The following is an 18,818-nucleotide window of genomic DNA, read 5'->3' on the forward strand; positions in this document are numbered from 1 at the left end:
ATCCATCCATCCATCCATTCATCCATGCAGTCAACAAGCAGTGAATACCTTCTCAATACCTTTATAGTATGGCCTCAGAAAAATAAATACGCTAAGACCATGAAATGGAAATGCCATGAGATCAGGATTTTATCTTTATTTACCATGTGCCCTCACATCTAGAACAGGACTTTAGTGGGCATTCAATATTTGTTAAATGAGTAAAGTTGGCAATATACATTGAGCACTAATACATAAGGCTTATTCTAATTAATTTTCTCTTTTTAAATCTCACAGCAACCTTTTAACAAATGTACCATTATAATCTCCACTTTGTGCTTGAAGAAACTGCAGTACAGTACACATTATAGATACCTCGACCAACATCACACAACTGGCAAGTCTTGGTTCTAAGCAAGAGAGTCTAACTTGCAGGCATTCAGAGATGATGTAGTCTGCTTAAATGTTCACAAAGTGGCTGGCCACATAAAGCAGACCAACAAACTATGCAACCAGAGGACATAAAAGCAGATAAATATAAAATTAGACACTACTTACTTTTCAATTGCAAAACTCCTGTACAAAAATTACAAAACCTCTGTAGAACTAAAAAAAAAAAAAAAAAAAAAAGAATAATTAGTCATGAAAAATAGCATAAGTCAAGAAATTTATAAATCCATTGATACCTATGAATTTTATTCATATGCTTTATTTAAATGTTAAATATTTGGTAAAATAAAATTTTCTTTTTCCCTGAAAAAAGTCTTATTTTTCTATAACTTAAAAGTTAAGACTTATCTTTTATCTTTTTGAAAATGTTCTGTTTTTCCACAATAATACAACTCAGGCCGGGCGCGGTGGCTCACGCCTGTAATCCCAGCACTTTGGGAGGCCGAGGCGGGCAGATCACGAGGTCAGGAGAAGGAGACCATCCTGGCTAACACGGTGAAACCCCGTCTCTGCCAAAAATACAAAAAATTAACTGGGCGTGGTGGCGGAAGCCGGTAGTCCCAGCTACTCAGGAGGCTGAGGCAGGAGAATGGCATGAACCCAGGAGGCGGAGCTTGCAGTGAGCCGAGTTCGCGCCACTGCACTCCAGCCTGGGCGACAGAGCGAGACTCCGTCTCAAAAAAGAAAATACATTTAGCAAAAACAAGAAAAATGCATTTTAAATATCTCAATACTTCATTCTTTAAAGAAATATGATTTGTTGTCATTAGGGTTTAAAATATGTATTTGTTTTAATACTTACATTCAAATGAATTATAATATTTCTTTTAAATACCTTGTTCTAAAAATGAAATTGAAACCTGCTGAGAAATGTTAGGAACTCCCTTGATTTAAGGTTTGTTTGTATCTATAACCTTGTAAGCACTCTTAATGCCCTTTCATAACTACTGATTTGGGTGACTCCATTTTGATTACCATAGATTCATAAAACCACAAGATTGGAAGAGACCTTGAGAGGTCGTTTACATCTCCACTCTCAGGTGGAACCCTACCTAACTGTCCCTGACAAATGTATGTCTATTCTATGTTTAAAGTCATGCTGTAAAGGAAGTTTATATAAATTAATTACACATATAGCTCTATAAAATAAAGAGCTCAGAATACTGCTACTGATTTAACCAATCAAATTATTATTGATTCCACCAGATCTTACATGGCCCCAACTCTTTTTTTTTCCTTATAAATCAGTAGCATCTTAAGGACTCGAAATTCTCGTCTACTTCTGAGGATGTAAGTAACGACTTCTCACCAGCATTTTTACTAACTAGAACAAGCGAGACACCACAGCAACTGCAACATTAGGAAAGGCAAAGTGTAAGTAAACTAGAATCCCTAATGCCAAACGATACTTTCAAATGGAGATCAATAAAAGTCAAGGTAAATACGGATATATATAAAATGCATTCTAGTAAATGAATGCAAATACTGATGAAGATTTTCCCTACTTTAACTTTATATGATCTTTCCCTGTGGCCTTACTTCTATTGCACACATCATTCATTAGATTATGAAAACCATTAATGTCAAGAAGCAGAACAAAATGAATTCACTAAGGGGCTGCTATTAGCATATCAAGCAGCTATTTCTCACTAAATATTCCTGACAGCTCTCATTACATATGATGGATGAGCTTTATAAGTAGTAGTAGTTTCCAAGGAAAATAAAAATCTTTAAGCCTACTACCACGTGTGGCTGAGAAACTAGCAATCATCTTTCAACAGTTTATGTTTTCCTTTTCTCTTTTTAAGGAGAAAGTGTTATAAAATTCACAGGTAGGTTAAATGCCCAAATCAAAATTCATTTAGAAACTGCAAGTCTAATGACCTAACTGTTGTAAGTGCTTTTGGTGAAGATACACTGGACCACTCGTCCAAATAATCTACAAACATAGGGAATGACAGTAAACTGAGAAAAGCATTTGGAAATTAGAATTTTGGAAGACTTTTTACTAGAGGTACTTAAAACAAGCAGAGGAACTCAGAACATAGGCTAAAAGGCAAAAAAAAAATCCACTATTTTATATTTTTTATTTTCAAAAGAGTATTTTAAAAACACTGTAAGTTTTATAGATTCTGCATATTAGCCATTTGTCAGATGAGTAGATTGCAAAAATTTTCTCCCATTCTGTAGGTTGCCTGTTCACTTTGATTGTAGTTTCTTTTGCTGTGCAGAAGCTCTTTAATTAGATCCCATTTGTCAATTTTGGCTTTTGTTGCCATTGCTTTTGGTGTTTTAGACATGAAGTCCTTGCCCATGCCTATGTCCTGAATGGTAATGCCTAGGTTTTCTTCTAGGGTTTTTATGCTTTAGGTCTAACATTTAAGTCTTTAATTCATCTTGAATTAATTTTTGTCTAAGGTGTAAGGAAGGGATCCAGTTTCAGCTTTCTACATATGGCTAGCCAGTTTTCCCAGCACCATTTATTAAATAGGGAATCCTTTCCCCATTGCTTGTTTTTGTCAGGTTTGTCAAAGATCAGATGGTTGTAGATATATGGCATTATTTCTGAGGGCTCTCTTCTGTTCCATTGATCTATATCTCTGTTTTGGTACCAGTACCATGCTGTTTTGGTTACTGTAGCCTTGTACTATAGTTTGAAGTCAGGTAGCTTGATGCCTCCAGCTTTGTTCTTTTCGCTTAGGATTGAGTTGGCAATGCGGACTCTTTTTTGGTTCCATATGAACTTTAAAGTAGTTTTTTCCAATTCTGTGAAGAAAGTCATTGGTAGCTTGATGGGGATGGCATTGAATCTATAAATTCCCTTGGGCAGTATGGCCATTTTCACGATATTGATTCTTCCTACCCATGAGCATGGAATGTTCTTCCATTTGTTTGTATCCTCTTTTATTCCATTGACCAGTGGTTTGTAGTTCTCCTTGCAGAGGTCCTTCACATCCCTTGTAAGTTGGATTCCTAGGTATTTTATTATCTTTGAAGCAATTGTGAATGGGAGTTCACTCATGATTTGGCTCTCTGTTTGTCTGTTATTGGTGTGTAAGAATGCTTGTGATTTTTGCACATTGATTTTGTATCCTGAGACTTTGCTGAAGTTGCTTATCAGCTTAAGGAGATTTTGGGCTGAGATGATGGGGTTTTCTAGATATACAATCATGTCGTCTGCAAACAGGGACAATTTGACTTCCTCTTTTCCTAATTGAATACCCTTTATTTCCTTCTCCTGCCTGATTGCCCTGGCCAGAACTTCCAACACTATGTTGAATAGGAGTGGTGAGAGAGGGCATCCTTGTCTTGTGCCAGTTTTCAAAGGGAATGTTTCCAGTTTTTGCCCATTCAATATGATATTGGCTGTGGGTTTGTCATAGATAGCTCTTATTATTTTGAGATATGTCCCATCAATACCTAATTTATTGAGAATTTTTAGCATGAAGGGTTGTTGAATTTTGTCAAAGGCCTTTTCTACATCTATTGAGATAAACATGTGGTTTTTGTCATTGATTCTGTTTATATGCTGGATTATGTTTATTGATATGCGTATGTTGAACCAGCCTTGCATCCCAGGGATGAAGCCCACTTGATCATGGTGGATAAGCTTTTTGATGTGCTGCTGGATTCGGTTTGCCAGTATTTTATTGAGGATTTTTGCATCAATGTTCATCGGGGATATTGGTCTAAAATTATCTTTTTTTGTTGTGTCTCTGCCAGGCTTTGGTATCACGATGATGCTGGCCTCATAAAATGAGTTAGGGAGGATTCCCTCTTTTTCTATTGATTGGAATAGTTTCAGAAGGAATGGTAACAGCTCCTCTTTGTACCTCTGGTAGCATTCGGCTGTGAATCCATCTGGTCCTGGACTTTTTTTGGTTGGTAAGCTATGAATTATTGCCTCAATTTCAGAGCCTGTTATTGGTCTATTCAGAGATTCGACTTCTTCCTGGTTTAGTCTTGGGAGGGTGTATGTGTCCAGGAATTTATCCGTTTCTTCTAGATTTTCTAGTTTACTTGCGTAGAGGTGTTTATAGTATTCTCTGATGGTGGTTTGTATTTCTGTGGGATTGGTGGTGATATCCCCTTTATCATTTTTTATTGCATCTATTTGATTCTTCTCTCTTTTCTTCTTTATTAGTCTTGCTAGCGGTCTATCAATTTTGTTGATCTTTTCAAAAAACCAGCTCCTGGATTCATTAATTTTTGAAGGGTTTTTTGTGTCTCTATTTCCTTCAGTTCTGCTCTGATCTTAGTTATTTCTTGTCTCTGCTAGCTTTTGAATGTGTTGGCTCTTGCTTCTCTAGTTCTTTTAATTGTGATGTTAGGGTGTTGATTTGAGATCCTTCCTGCTTTCTCTTCTGGGCATTTAGTGCTATAAATTTCACTCTACACACTGCTTTGAATGTGTCCCAGAGATTCTGGTATGTTGTGTCTCTGTTCTCATTGGTTTCAAAGAACATCTTTATTGCTGCCTTTATTTTGTTATTTACCCAGTAGTCATACAAGAGCAGGTTGTTCAGTTTCCATGTAGTTGAGTGGTTTTGAGTGAGTTTCTTAATCCTGAGTTCTAGTTTGATTGCACTGTGGTCTGAGAGACAGTTTGTTATAATTTCTGTTCTTTTAAATTTGCTGAGGAGTGCTTTACTTCAAACTATGTGGTCAGTTTTGGAATAAGTGTGGTGTAGTGCTGAGAAGAGTGTATATTCTGTTGAATTCTCCACCAAATTTACAAGAAAAAAACAAACAACACCATCAAAAAGTTGACGAAGCATATGATCAGACACTTCTCAAAAGAAGACATTTATGCAGCCAAAAGACACATGAAAAAAATGCTCATCATCACTGGACATCAGAGAAATGCAAATCAAAACCACAGTGAGATACCATCTCAAACCAGTTAGAATGACGATCATTAAAAAGTCAGGAAACAACAGGTGCTGGAGAGGATGTGGAGAAATAGGAACACTTTTACACTGTTGGTGGGACTGTAAACTAGTTCAACCATTGTGGAAGTCAGTGTGGCAATTCCTCAGAGATCTAGAATTAGAAATACCATTTGACCCAGCAATCCCATTACTGGGTATATACCCAAAGGATTATAAATCATGCTGCTATAAAGACACATGCACGCGTATGTTTACTGAGGCACTATTCACAATAGCAAAGACTTGGAACCAAGCCATATGTCCAACAATGATAGACTGGATTAAGAAAATGTGGTACATATATACCATGGAATACTATGCAGCCATAAAAAATGATGAGTTCATGTCCTTTTTGGGGACATGGATGAAGCTGGAAACCATCATTCTCAGCAAACTATCGCAAGGACAAAAAAACAAACACTGCATGTTCTCACTCATAGGTGGGAATTGAGCAATGAGAACACATGGACACAGGAAGGGGAACATCACACACCAGGGCCTGTTGTGGGGTGTGGAGAGAGGGGAGGGATAGCATTTGGAGATATACCTAATGTTAAATGATGAGTTACTTGGTGCAGCACACCAACATGGCACATGTGTACATATGTAACAAACCTGCACGTTGTGCACATGTACCCTAAAATTTAAAGTATAATAAATAAAAAAAAGAAAAAAACACCATAAGTTTTTAACATGAGTGGGAGAAAATTATAATAACTATAACAATATTGTTTGTTTTCCTGTTCAAGTGAGAAGAGAGAATTTTAAGTCTCAAGAATTATAACCATGTAACATCAAGACACTATAGTCTCTAAATCATATTTCAGAAACTATAGCACAGATTGAATTCAGCCTGTGGAAGTGCTTCATTTGATCTACACAATATATTTTTTAAATTCAAATTAATTGTCAGTGTTTAAAAATCAAAGGATTGCAAACAGATGTCTACATTTCTGGTTACTTTTTAAAATGTAGCAGCAATTGTTAGATATATCAGCATTAATTCTCCCTTTTACCATAAACCCCTCCTCTCCATAGTGGTCCTTGGTGAATAGGCAGGGTATTTGTTGTCTTTTATTATTCGAATTGTATTATCGTTTGTCTAATGGTGGAGAAATATTCCTCTATGAAATGTGGGGAAAACAATAGACTGAGAGGGTGATGTGATGTAAATATCTCCCTTCCAAAGTTCTTAATCCCCCTTGTGCTGGTATTAAGAGGTGGAGCCTTTTAGTAAGGGCCTCATAGATGAATTAGTGCCTTATAAAAGGCTTTTAGGCCCTTTTTGCCCTTCTGCCTTCTGCTATGTGAAGACACAGCAACAAGGCACCGTCTTGGAAGCAGAGAGACTGGGCTCTCACGGACATGGAACCTGATGGTGCCTTAATATTGGACTTCCCAGCCTCCATAACTGTAAGAACATACATTTCCGTTCTTTATAAATTACCCAGTCTCAAGTATTTTATGATAGGAGCACAAAGAAATAACTAAGACAGAAGACTATCTAACACATTGACTTAGTTACTTATCTGGTCCTATTTTAGTTTTATAAATGGGCTTAACACAATCTACTAACATGTTTATTTCTTATTAAGAATGGGTTTTAGTAACAATGTGATATTAATCTTTACATTAATATTTTACACATTTATATATTTATATACATACCTGTGTATGTGTGTGTGTATTCATTGTGGTTATGTTTTGGAGATTATAAAAAAGTAACTGTATATAAAATATATAAGTTACATAGAAAGAAAACAAAATATTTTACTTAATCTTATACATATTCCCAAACATTTGGTGATGAGTCATCATGCAGATCAAGTAAGCTAACATGTCTATAACTCTAAAAGCCTATCTAAACCCAAAGAACTTCCCGTAACTCTCTTAACTATGTAACTTTAAAAGCACCTATTTATTTTTCATAAGGATTTCTTGCTTTTTAAACTAAAAATATTAAGTACTAATTAATTAGTGTTTTTATAATTTTAGTAATGTATTCCTTAAGAGTGAACGAAAATGTATATTTTTCATTCTTGTGAATAGAAGAACTTTTAATAATTACATATAAACTATATTTTAAGTAGATACTAATTTATTAACATTTAGAACTCTTCTATATGTTCTATATGTTATATAGACTTAGCTAAAATAAATTTCAATAAAAAGAAAAATATAATTGACTAAGAAAATGCAATCTTATTTTCCATCCTCCTGTTCTATTTTAGTTTTCTTCAGGAGGAAATGTCTTTTGAGTGCTATAACAGAAAAGAAGCTTCAAAAAACATCTACTTAAACATATCATAGTGAGCATCAGTGCCTTATGTAATGTAGTAAAATCCCTAGCACATAGAGACCTCAAACCTTTTGTCTTTGTGGCAAAAATAGCTGGATGACAAAAATTCAGGTTCAAGCTCATAGAGGAAAATTACATCTTAACAATATATTTCATCATATTGCACATAAACAAGCTCGACCACAAACAAGAGAAATGCTAAAGGTCTTAGGTTTTCAGATAATTCAGAATAATGGGGTTTACAAAGGAAAATTTTCAACCAACAATGTTAACTCACTTTCAGTTCAAATATTACCTCTTTTGGCAGTGGATAACTCTGGATAACTTCTGCCTATTTGTTTAGTGTTTCACTGCAATAGGATATACATAGTCATTTTATTTTAATAAATGTTCACTGAGTAGGAATCTTCCTTCTATAAACTCAGCTATGCAAGAAATACTCATTATATATAAATGTAAGTTCTGGTCTAGCCAGGCCACTGAAAAACTTAATCAGGGAGTCTTAAACAAAGTATAAAAATAGGAAAAGGGTCTCTGGTCACTTTATCAGGTTTTCCAGCCTTGTCTCCCATCTCATATCTGAAATGCAGCAGCACTTGGTTTCTTTGCAGATCCTGGCAAACCAAATACCAGAGTCCAGCCTCCCCCACGATCAATGAATGTTACTGCCAAGATAGGTGAATGTTACTCAATATACCTCTCTGCAGAAAGACAGTTATCTTATAGGAATTGAGCAGTAACCTAACCCCAGAACGCCTTACTTAGGAAATATGGACTTAATATATGTTCAGATAAGAAAAATATTTACCAGAGGCTTCCAAATCCCATTTGGGGCTATTTCTCCTGAGAATCTCCAGAAAAGGATATTATTTTCCCTAAAAGATTGTGTGATTGAATTTATTTCCTCCCTGATTCCTCTCTATTTCTATTACACTAAATTATTTGCTTACACAAAATATTTGGAGGGAAGGAATTCTCTGTAAGAAAATTACAACCAACACTTTCTTAACTCCAGTGGTCTGGAGATACACAGAAATAAGATATGGATATGTCATTAAGGAACACACTTTACTTCACAGATACAAGCACAAGCAATTAACTGGAAGAAAGGGGAAAATTATACTGAAAAAGCTATAAACAACAGGCTCTGAGAAAATAGAAGGACACATAACAACATCTTGGGAAAACATAAAACAACACAGTACATCACAAACAACAACTGGGAAATCACTCCCTTTTCTCTCTTCTGTTGTTTTCCCAGGGCGTTAAGCATGAAATGGTGTTGCTTCTCTTCAGGACTTTTGAAGTGGACTTAAATGTAATGTAATTAAATGTCAAATGTAGACTTGAGAAAAATATCTGACGAAAGTGCAGTTTAGTTTATTTGATATGGAGTCTTAATTGTCTATAAATAAATTACTCTTAATATTTGAACTTTACATTTTTTATTACAGATCATTATTTATCAGATAATATTAATTACTTATTCCACTATAGGTAGGTAGGTAGATAGAGATGCATACATATACATCTAAAATGAGATCCTGGAACTCCATTCAAACTTTTATACAGTCATGAGCTATATAACAACGTTTTGGTTAATGATAAAAGGCATTTATAACAGCGGTTTTATAAGATTATAATAGAGCTGAAAAATTCCTACCATCTAGGGACAGCGTAGTCATCATAATATCGTAACATAACACTTTACTCATGTGTTTGTGGTGATGCTGGTGTAAACAAACCTACTGTGCTTCCAGTCATATAAAATTACAGCACATACAATTATGTACACTATGTAATACTAGTTAATGAAAATAAACGATGATGTTACTGGTTTATTTATTTACTATAGTATACTTTTTAAATCACTATTTTAGAGTCTGCTCCTTTTACTTATAAAAGAATTAACTGTAAAACAGCCTCAGGCAAGGATTCTTTCAGTACATATTCCTGAAGAAGGCTTTGTTATCATAGGAGATGACAGCTCCATGCATGCTATTGCCCCTGAAGACCTTCCAATGGGAGAAGATGTGAAAGTGGAAGACAGTGATGACCTTGGCTTTGTGTAGGCCTAGGCTAATGATTTTTTGTGTCTAAGTGTTCAAGAAAAAAGTTTAAAAAGTAAAATAAGTAAATAAAATTTTAAGATAGAGAAAAGCTTATAAAATAAGGATATTAAAATATTTTATACAACTGTACAATGTGTTTGTGTTTTAAGCTAGGTGTTATGATGAAAGAGTAAAAAAGTTAAAAAATTAAAAAATTAATAAAGTATAAAAGTGACAGTAAACTATGGTTAATTTATTATTGAAGAAATTTTTTTGTAAATTTAGCATAACTTAACTGCTCAGTGTTTATAGAGTTTGCAGAAGAGTACAATAACATTCCATAACTTCACATTCACTCACCACTCACTCACTGACTCATCCAAAGCAATTTTCAGTCCTGCGAACTTCATTCACGGTAAATGCCCTATATAGGTGTACTATTTTTTATATTTTATTGCATATTTTTTCTGTACCTTTTCGATGTTTATATATGTTTACATATACAAACACTTGCCATAGTGTTACAGTTGCCTACAGTATTCAATATGGTAACATTCTGGACAACCTAGTAGACTTGGAACAATAGTTTATACCATATAGCCTAGGTGTGCAGTTGGCTATACTATCTAGGTTTATGTAAATATACCCTCTGATGTTTGCACAAAGATGAAATCACCTAATCATGCATCTCTCTGAACATATGCCCATCATTAAATGATGCATGACTGTTGTTCTAAGAAAGAGGTCCTGAGAAATTGTTTTTAAATACTGGAAGGAAATTGAAAAAATGTTAACAAGTGTTATCTTTTTTGCTTGTTCTTAGAAATAATTTAAGATTCACAAGAAGTTGCAAAAATAGTACAGAGTCCTGTGTACCCTTCATCTTACTTTTCCCAATGAAACATCCTACGTAATCACGGTACATTTTTTAAACCAGAACATTGACATTTGTACAAACTATTAATTAAACTGCAGACCTTATTCAGATTTCAACAGTTTTTACTTGAATACAATTTGCGGGTAATCTTAATTTTCTTAAGTTTTCTGAATTTTACAGCTTTTTTCTAAAATGTGCATATATATGTAAGTAGACAGATATATATAATACAAATACATACATACCTAAATACCATACATAAATACATACCTATTTTCTTTGCAAAAATGTCTGGACTAGGTTGTCCAAAGAAATGCTGCCTATCAAGAATAACCAAGGTTTTAGGAATAATTATCTTCATTTCTTCATTTTTATATTTTCTTCTATACCTCCAAGAAAATTTAATGATTTCAAGATTTCCACAATCCAAATAATTCCATTGAAATATTGTATTATAAAATAGAAGCAATTTCTATTGTTTAATACCAAAGCACACAGAATTTATGTTATTATTTATGCATCCAAAACAGAAATATCCACAATGCTTGTTTTGTTGTTTTGGTCAAACATGATCTTTCACGAAGATTGCAAGGAAACTTTAATATGAACAATAAGCTGAGCCAGTTACTTTATTATTCAACATTTTGTAAAATTATTTTTTACTTCAGCTGTAATTTTCTTCTTACATTTTCTTTTCTTCAGAAACTTTTTCACAAAATGAAATTCTTCATTGTTCATTCACCAAAAAGTGTTGAATGAATGGCATGTGAATGACAGTAGAGGGCTTAAAAACATGATTGAGCTGTTATTCCTGCTGTCAGAGGGATAAAATGTGCACATAGATTATTGTAATGCATTAACAAAGTGCTAAGGACCTAAGAGAAATTCAGATAGAGTTCAGAGGAGGGAGGAGTGACTTCAAGCCAATGGGAGGTTGTAGCACATTAGTGAGTAAAAGAAAAACTTTTATGCTGGATTCAAATGTTCTATTCCTTATTTTATTTGTCTTATTGAAATTTACCTTTCTCTCTGATCTCCATTTTTCTAATCTGTAAAATGGGAATACTATTAGTATCTATCTATTCACTTGAAGTTGATTAGTAGGTGTATTAGTCCTTTTCCATGCTGCTGATAAAGACATAACTGAGACTGGGCAATTTACAAAATAAAGAGGTTTATTGGACTTACAGTTCCACGTGGCTGGGGAGGCTTCACAATCATGGTGGAAGGTGAAAGGCATATCTCACATGGTGGCAGACAAGAGAAAACAGCTTATGCAGGGAAACCCCCTTTTAAAAACATCAAATCTCCTGAGACTTGTTCATTATCATGAGAATAGCATAGGAAAGACCTACCCCAAAAATTCAATTACCTCCCACTGCGTCCCTCCCACAACACGTGGGAATTCAAGTTAAGATTTGGATGGGGACACAGCCAAACCACATCATTCTGCTTCTGGCCCCTCTCAAATCTCATGTCCTCACATATCAAAACAGATCACACCTTCCTAACAGTCCCCCAAAGTCTTAACTCATTTCAGCATTAACTCAAATCCCATAGTCAAAAGACTCATCTGAGAAAAGGCAAGTCTCTTCTGCCTATGATCCTGAAAAGTCAAAAGCAAGTTAGTTACTTCCTAGATACATGGGGGTACAGGCATTGGATAAATACAGCCATTCTAAATGGAATAACTGGCCAAAACAAAGGGGCCGTAGGCCCCATGCAAGTCCAAAATCCAGCAAGGTTGTCTAATCTTAAAGCTCCAAAATGATCTCCTTTGATTCCATGTCTAACATTCAGGTCACACTGATTCAAGAGGTGGGTTCCCATGATCTTGGGCCGCTCCACTCCTGTGGCTTTGCAGGGTAGAGCCTCCCTCCCAGCTGCCTTCATGGGCTGGCACTGAGTGTCTTCAGCTTTTCCAGATGCATGGTACAAGCTGCCGGTGGATCTACCATTCCAGGCTCTGGACAATGCTGGCCCTCTTTTCATAGCTCCATGAGGCAGTGCCCCAGTAGGGACTCTGTGTGGCGGCTCCAACCCCACATTTCCCTTCTGCACAGCCCTAGAAGTTTTCCATGAGGGCCATGCTCCTGAAGCAAACTTCTGCCTGGGCATCCAGGTGTTTCCATACATCTTCTGTAATCTAGGCAGAGGTTCCCAAACCCCAATTCTTGACTTGTGTGCACCCACAGGCTCAATACCACATGGAAGCTGCCAAGGCTTGGGGCTTTCAGCTTCTGAAGCCACAGTCTGAGCTCTATGTTGGCCCCTTTAAGCCATGGCTGGAGCAGCTGGGACACAGGGCACTAAGTCCCTAGGCTGAACATAGCAGGGGGACCTTGGGCCCAGCCCACGAAACCACTTTTTCCTCCTAGGCCTCCAGGTCTGTGATGGGAGGGGCTGCTATGAAGACCTCTGACATTCCCTGGAGACATTTTTTCCCATTGTCTTGAGGATTAACATTCAGCTCCTCATTACTTATGCAAATTTCTGCAGCTGGCTTTAATTTCTCCTCAGATAATAAGATTTTTCTATTGCATTGTCAGGCTTCAAATTGTTATGCACCGCCTCCCTTATAAAACTGAATGCCTTTAACAGCACCCAAGTCACCTCTTGAATGCTTTGCTGCTTAGAAATTTCTTCCACTAGATACCCTAACCATCTCTCTCAAGTTCAAAGTTCCACAGATCTCCAGGGCAGGGGAAAAATGCCACCAGTCTCTTTACTAAAACATAACAAGAGTCACCCTTGCTCCAGTTTTCCCAACAAGTTCCTCATCTCCATCTGAGACCACCTCAGCCTGGATTTCATTGTCCATATCATTATCAGCATTTTGGTCAAAGGTATTCAACAAGTCTCTAGGGAGTTCCAAAATTTCCCACCTTTCCCTGTTTTCTTCTGAGCCCTTCAAACTGTTCCAGCCACTGCCTGTTGCCCAGTTCCAAAGTTGCTTCCACATTTTCAGGTATCTTTTCAGCAGCACCCCACTGTACTGGTTAGAATTTACCATGTTAGTCCATTTTCATGCTGCCAATAAAGACATAACTGAGACTGACCAATTTACAAAAGAAAGAGGTTTGTTGTACTTGCAGTTCCCTGTGGCTGAGGAGGCCTCACAATCATGGCAGAAGGTAAAAGGCACATCTCACATGGTGGCAGACAAGAGAAGAGAGCTTGTGCAGGGAAACTGTCCTTTCTAAAAACATCAGATCTCCTGAGATGTATTCACTATTGCGAGAACAGCATGGGAGAGACCTTCCCCAATGACTCAGTTACCTCCCACCAGGTCCCTCCCACAACACATGGGAATTCAAGATAAGATTTGGGCGGGGATACAGCCAAACCATATCAGTGGGTGAAAGAAAATGTTGCATGCAAACCTTAGAATAGTTCCTGGTACACATATTTCACCTAACCTAAGTGTGCTATGCATAATATTGGTTGAGAAAAAACTGACATTGAGGCTGTCTGTTATCATAGGATTAAGCAAAAGTTCTGGACAAACACTATGCTTGTCTTTCTCTGATAAATTCCTATATAAAATTTTTTATTCCTCTTTTCCAATATACACAACATATATGCCTAAAATAAAATTAAGATTCACGTTGTACATTTAGAATTGCAATCTCCTGTTTTTTTCTTGTTTTTTTAAAATTTTGCTACTAAAACATTTCAAACTATTTTTACATTTTTCTCACACTGTTCTTACCTCCAGAGGGCTTTTCATTTCAATTAAACTTATGAGCAACCTCGGTTGGTCTTACCAGAGAGATGGGAGTCTAGAAAGAAAGAGATGGATATTCCAAAGGGTCTTTTTGCTTTGTCTTAATTTTGATGGTTCCAAAAAAATTCTATTTGTCAACCCTCCACTGTCCCTCACGTTGATATACACATGCCCACACTCTAGGTGGGCTTGCAGGTTACCATGTTGCAAATGCGGCATGTGGACTGCTGCTCAGCCACCTACAGGAACGATCCACCGAACATTAAAGAGTGGAGTCCTGAACTAAGTAAATGATGATTCTTACCAGTATAAGTCAATTTTCTGTTCTTTCCCTTCCCTTCAGGACCTGATGATATTTATCCAGAAAAAGAAAAAAAGATTAAGTCATGAGAACATGCCCAGTGACAATTTGTGCAGGGCCTATTCAAACCACTTGAATTCAAGTGGAATTGTTTCATCCTCATCATAGAGCCCCGTAAGTTCTGCCCACAAAATTCTGTCCAGTAAAGTTGCATCAAAAAAGTTATTTTTAGAAACAAATAAAAATGGTGTTATTGAGGGTATGGGTTTGAGGTGACACAAGAGTGTCTATAAATGTTACATAAAACAAAAGTTTTTAAAAGTGGTCATTTGTTATAAGATAGTGGAATTTCCTTGCCTTAATGAAGTTAAAAGACAACTTAATGGATTCTTTCTACCTGAGCAATTTCAAATTTCTTCAAAACTCTTTAACAATTTTAGAAGCACATGCTTCAGAATCTATTGCAAGTTTATTGAGCAATTTATTAATACAAAGGAAATGAGGAAAATAAATCAATGAGAAGATTTTCGCCTAAAAACATTATCTCAACAGCATTTTATCTGCAATATAACCACTCATATGTGGTGGCTTGTTGGCCGCTATGGTCATAAATCTTAGCGTCCAAGAGACTCAGAAGAGACGATATACTGCCAGAAGCTATCTATACACAAATACATGATATTTTAATCTATGAACTGTAATCACTCCTTGGAATTGATGACTTGAAAGTCTGGTCCAAGGCATTTCACTTATGCATAATTTTACACTGTTCCTTAGGTAATAATTTCACTTTTTGTCTGAGAGACTTTTACAGCACTGAGTGTTCTCCTTCAGTTTACAGACACCAAATCCTCACTGTTTCCCTGCCTTTCCACAGTCACACAGGTAACCCTAGCACCACTAACTGACACCTGAAATCTAAGCCCTCCTCCCTGTTCTCCAAGCCAACCCTGAGTTCTGAAAGGAGGAATAATCCAATTCTGGCACTGGATTCCAAAGCCCATTTTCATGAGGTCTCCCACATCAGTTTTTCACTCCAAGGAGTTGCCCCTTGATCTGCTAATTAGGCTCCTCCTGCTTTGCCCTCAAGTGCCAATATCCTTTCCTCTTTTTCTGGACTCTTCCAGTTTACATCAATAGACCTAAGTTTTATTTATTATCCCTAGTGCAACTTTAGCAACTTGTGTGGCTGCCATCTATACAAACAGTGAGGAGAAAGGAGTATGTAGTCTCTGGCATTGGACACACTTCGGTCAGAATCTAGATAGCACTGGTCATGTGAATTTAAGTAAATTTAATCATTTTATGGTGTATAGAAAATATAAGAAAGTTTTGAAATGCCATTAAATTGCTATAATTCTACACTATTGCAGAAGGCCATAAGCAGGTTACAAAGCATAATAATAACAGGTGATAAGAATTATCATCATAACTAAAAGAGAAAAGCAAATGTTTCAAATTAAGTAATTTTGGAGGTTTCATATATAGAAGAATATTGAGGAACTTCTCTAACACATTTGCATAAGTATTATTTAGGCCAAAGGTTTTCAAGTGGAAAGATATGGAAAATAAATTCAGGCATGGGTTTTGTAAATAATAAAATAGCTCCTCAAGTGATTCTGATATGGTCTTACACTTTCTCTGCAACCAGCTTCTTTGGAGACTAGACAAATCATGATAAGATCAGTTAACCTAAAGATACTTTAGGGCTCATATTTCTTCATAAAGTCCAATCAATCTACATAGCTTCCTTGGGCTATGTTAAATGTGACCATAAATTATGTGTGTTGTCTGGACAGCAACGCACACACAGCCAGGTCATAATGAGATGGCACAAACAGGAAGAAAAAAGTCACCATAGATGACAATGAATATGGAATATCCACTTTCATTATAAAATTAGTAAAATTAACATTTTCATGTAAATCCTTTCAGGAACTATGAATACCTCTTCTTCTAAATAAATCTCTGAATCTTATTGCCTCAGAAAGCAGCTGTGCTGATTAAATTCATTGACACAATGTGTTCTTATGTAACAGACTTGTTCTAAAAAGTATCACCTGATGCCAAAACAATATCAGCTCCCTCTCTCCACCTCCTTTGAATGACAGCAACCTTTCTGAGATACCTACATGGTTAGGACCCAATACACCTGGGTAAGTATCCCCAATACTGAACACATAGATTTCAGAGTTTATAACCTCTTTTCCCCACCCCTCTTTCCTTTTGAATCCCATCTATCAAACTACATTTCTTCAGCCTGGTCCTCACCTTTATCTTGCCTTTTTTAACTTAGAAATAACCCAGAGAATGTTGAAATATTTGAACACAGGCTTTCTCCATCAGACTATGCCTCACCTCTCCACTCTAGCAGTTGAGTTAGTTTTTTGAAAGTGCCCCTCACCCTATCAGGTATTGCTGTCCTGAGAGGTAGGGCCTTGCTTCCTTATCCCACTGCAAATGCCCTTTCGGGCTATTTTAATTGTGAGATGGGAAAAACACTAATTCTTTGTTTGCTCAAATCTGCAAGTAACAGCCAATTTTGGCTATCAGTGATTATCTTAGTCATTAGTACATCTGTAAATAGAAATAAAATATATGTACAGGTATATCTCATTTTATTGCACTTTGCTTTATTGCACTTCACAGATTGCAATTTTTACACACTGAAAGTCTGTGGCAACCCAATGTCGATCAAGTCTATTGCTGCCATTTTCCAAAAGCTCTGTGTCATATTTGGTAATTCTCACAATATTTCAACTTTTCCATTACTATTACATCTGTTATAATAACCTGTGATCAGTTATTTTTATTTTCATTTTTTTTTTATTTTTTTGAGACCAAGTTTCACTCTTGTTGCGCAGGCTGAAGTGCAGTGGCACGATCTTGGCTCACCGCAACCTCCACCTCCCAGGTTCAAGAGATTCTCCTGCCTCAGCCTCCCGAGTAACAGGGATTACAGGCATGTGCCACCATGCCTAGCTAATTTTTTTTTTTTTTTTTTTTTTTTTTTTAGTAGAGACAGGGTTTCTCCATGTTGGTCAGGCTGGTCTCAAACTCCTGACTTCAGATAATCCACCCACCTTGGCCTCCCAAAGTGCTGAGATTACACGTATGAGCCACCACGCCCAGCCGATCAGTGATTTTTAATGTTACCATTGTAATGTGGGGGGGGGGGGGGCATCCCAAAATGTTTCCACATAGGATGGCAAACATAATAAATATGTTGTGCATTCTGACTGCTCCACCAATCAGCCATTTCCCGTCTCTCTCCCTCTTCTTGTCCTCCCTATTCACTGTGACACAACAGTATTAAAATTATGTCAATTAATAGCTCTATAATAGCCTCTAAGTGTTCCAGTTAAAGGAAGTTTTGTACATTGAAGTCTCTCACTTTAAATTAAAAGCCAGAAATGATTAAACTTTGTGAGAAAGTTATGTCAAAAGCTGAGATTACCCAAAAGCTAGGCCTCTTGTGCCAAACAGTTGGCAAAATTATGAATGCAAAGAAAAAGTTCGTGAAGAAAATTAAAAGAGCGATTCCAATGAACACATGAATGATAAGAAGCAAAACAGTCTCATTCCTAGTACAGAGAAAGTTTTAGTGGTCTAAATAGAAAATCAAACCAGTTACAACATTCTTCTAAGCCAAAGCCTAATCCACAGCAAGGCCCTAATGTTCTTCAATTCTGTGAAGGTAAAGTAAGGGGAGAAAGTGACAGAAGAGAAATTTGAAGCTAGCAGAGGTTGGTTTATGAGGTTTAAGGGAAGGAATCGTCATACATAAAAGTACAAGGTGAAGCAGCAAATGCTGATATATAAGTTGCAGCAAGTTATCTAGAAGATCTTGCTAAGATAACCAGTGAAGCTGGCTACATGAAACAATAGATTTTCAATGCAGATGAAACAGCCTTCTATTAGAAGATTCCATCTAAAACTTTCACAGCTAGAAAGAAGCTAATGTCTGACTTCAAAGCTTCAATAGACAGGCTGACTCTCTTGTTAGGGACTAACACAGCTGATAACTTTAAGGTGAAACCAATGCTCATTCATCATTCTGAAAATCCTAAGGCTCTTATGAATTATGCTAAATCTACTCTGCCTATGCTCCATAAATGGAACAACAAGACCTATATGAGAGTATATATATTTACAGCATGACTTACTGAATATTTTGATCCCATTGTTGAGACCAACTTCTCA

General features: G+C 36.4%; 1 long non-coding RNA gene across 1 annotated transcript in view; it reads right to left on the minus strand.

Annotated features, from left to right (window-relative positions):
• Nucleotides 1-201: 201 nt before the first annotated feature.
• LOC129397297 (uncharacterized) overlaps nucleotides 202-18,818 on the minus strand; it is a 254,460-nt gene continuing 235,843 nt past the window's right edge. Inside the window, exon 7 of the long non-coding RNA XR_008624565.2 lies at nucleotides 202-585. This is a non-coding gene — a long non-coding RNA (uncharacterized LOC129397297). The remainder of the gene's footprint in view (nucleotides 586-18,818) is intronic.

This window comes from Pan paniscus, chromosome 13, assembly GCF_029289425.2.
Source record: "Pan paniscus chromosome 13, NHGRI_mPanPan1-v2.0_pri, whole genome shotgun sequence".
In the NCBI taxonomy this organism is placed as follows: Eukaryota; Metazoa; Chordata; class Mammalia; order Primates; family Hominidae; genus Pan; species Pan paniscus.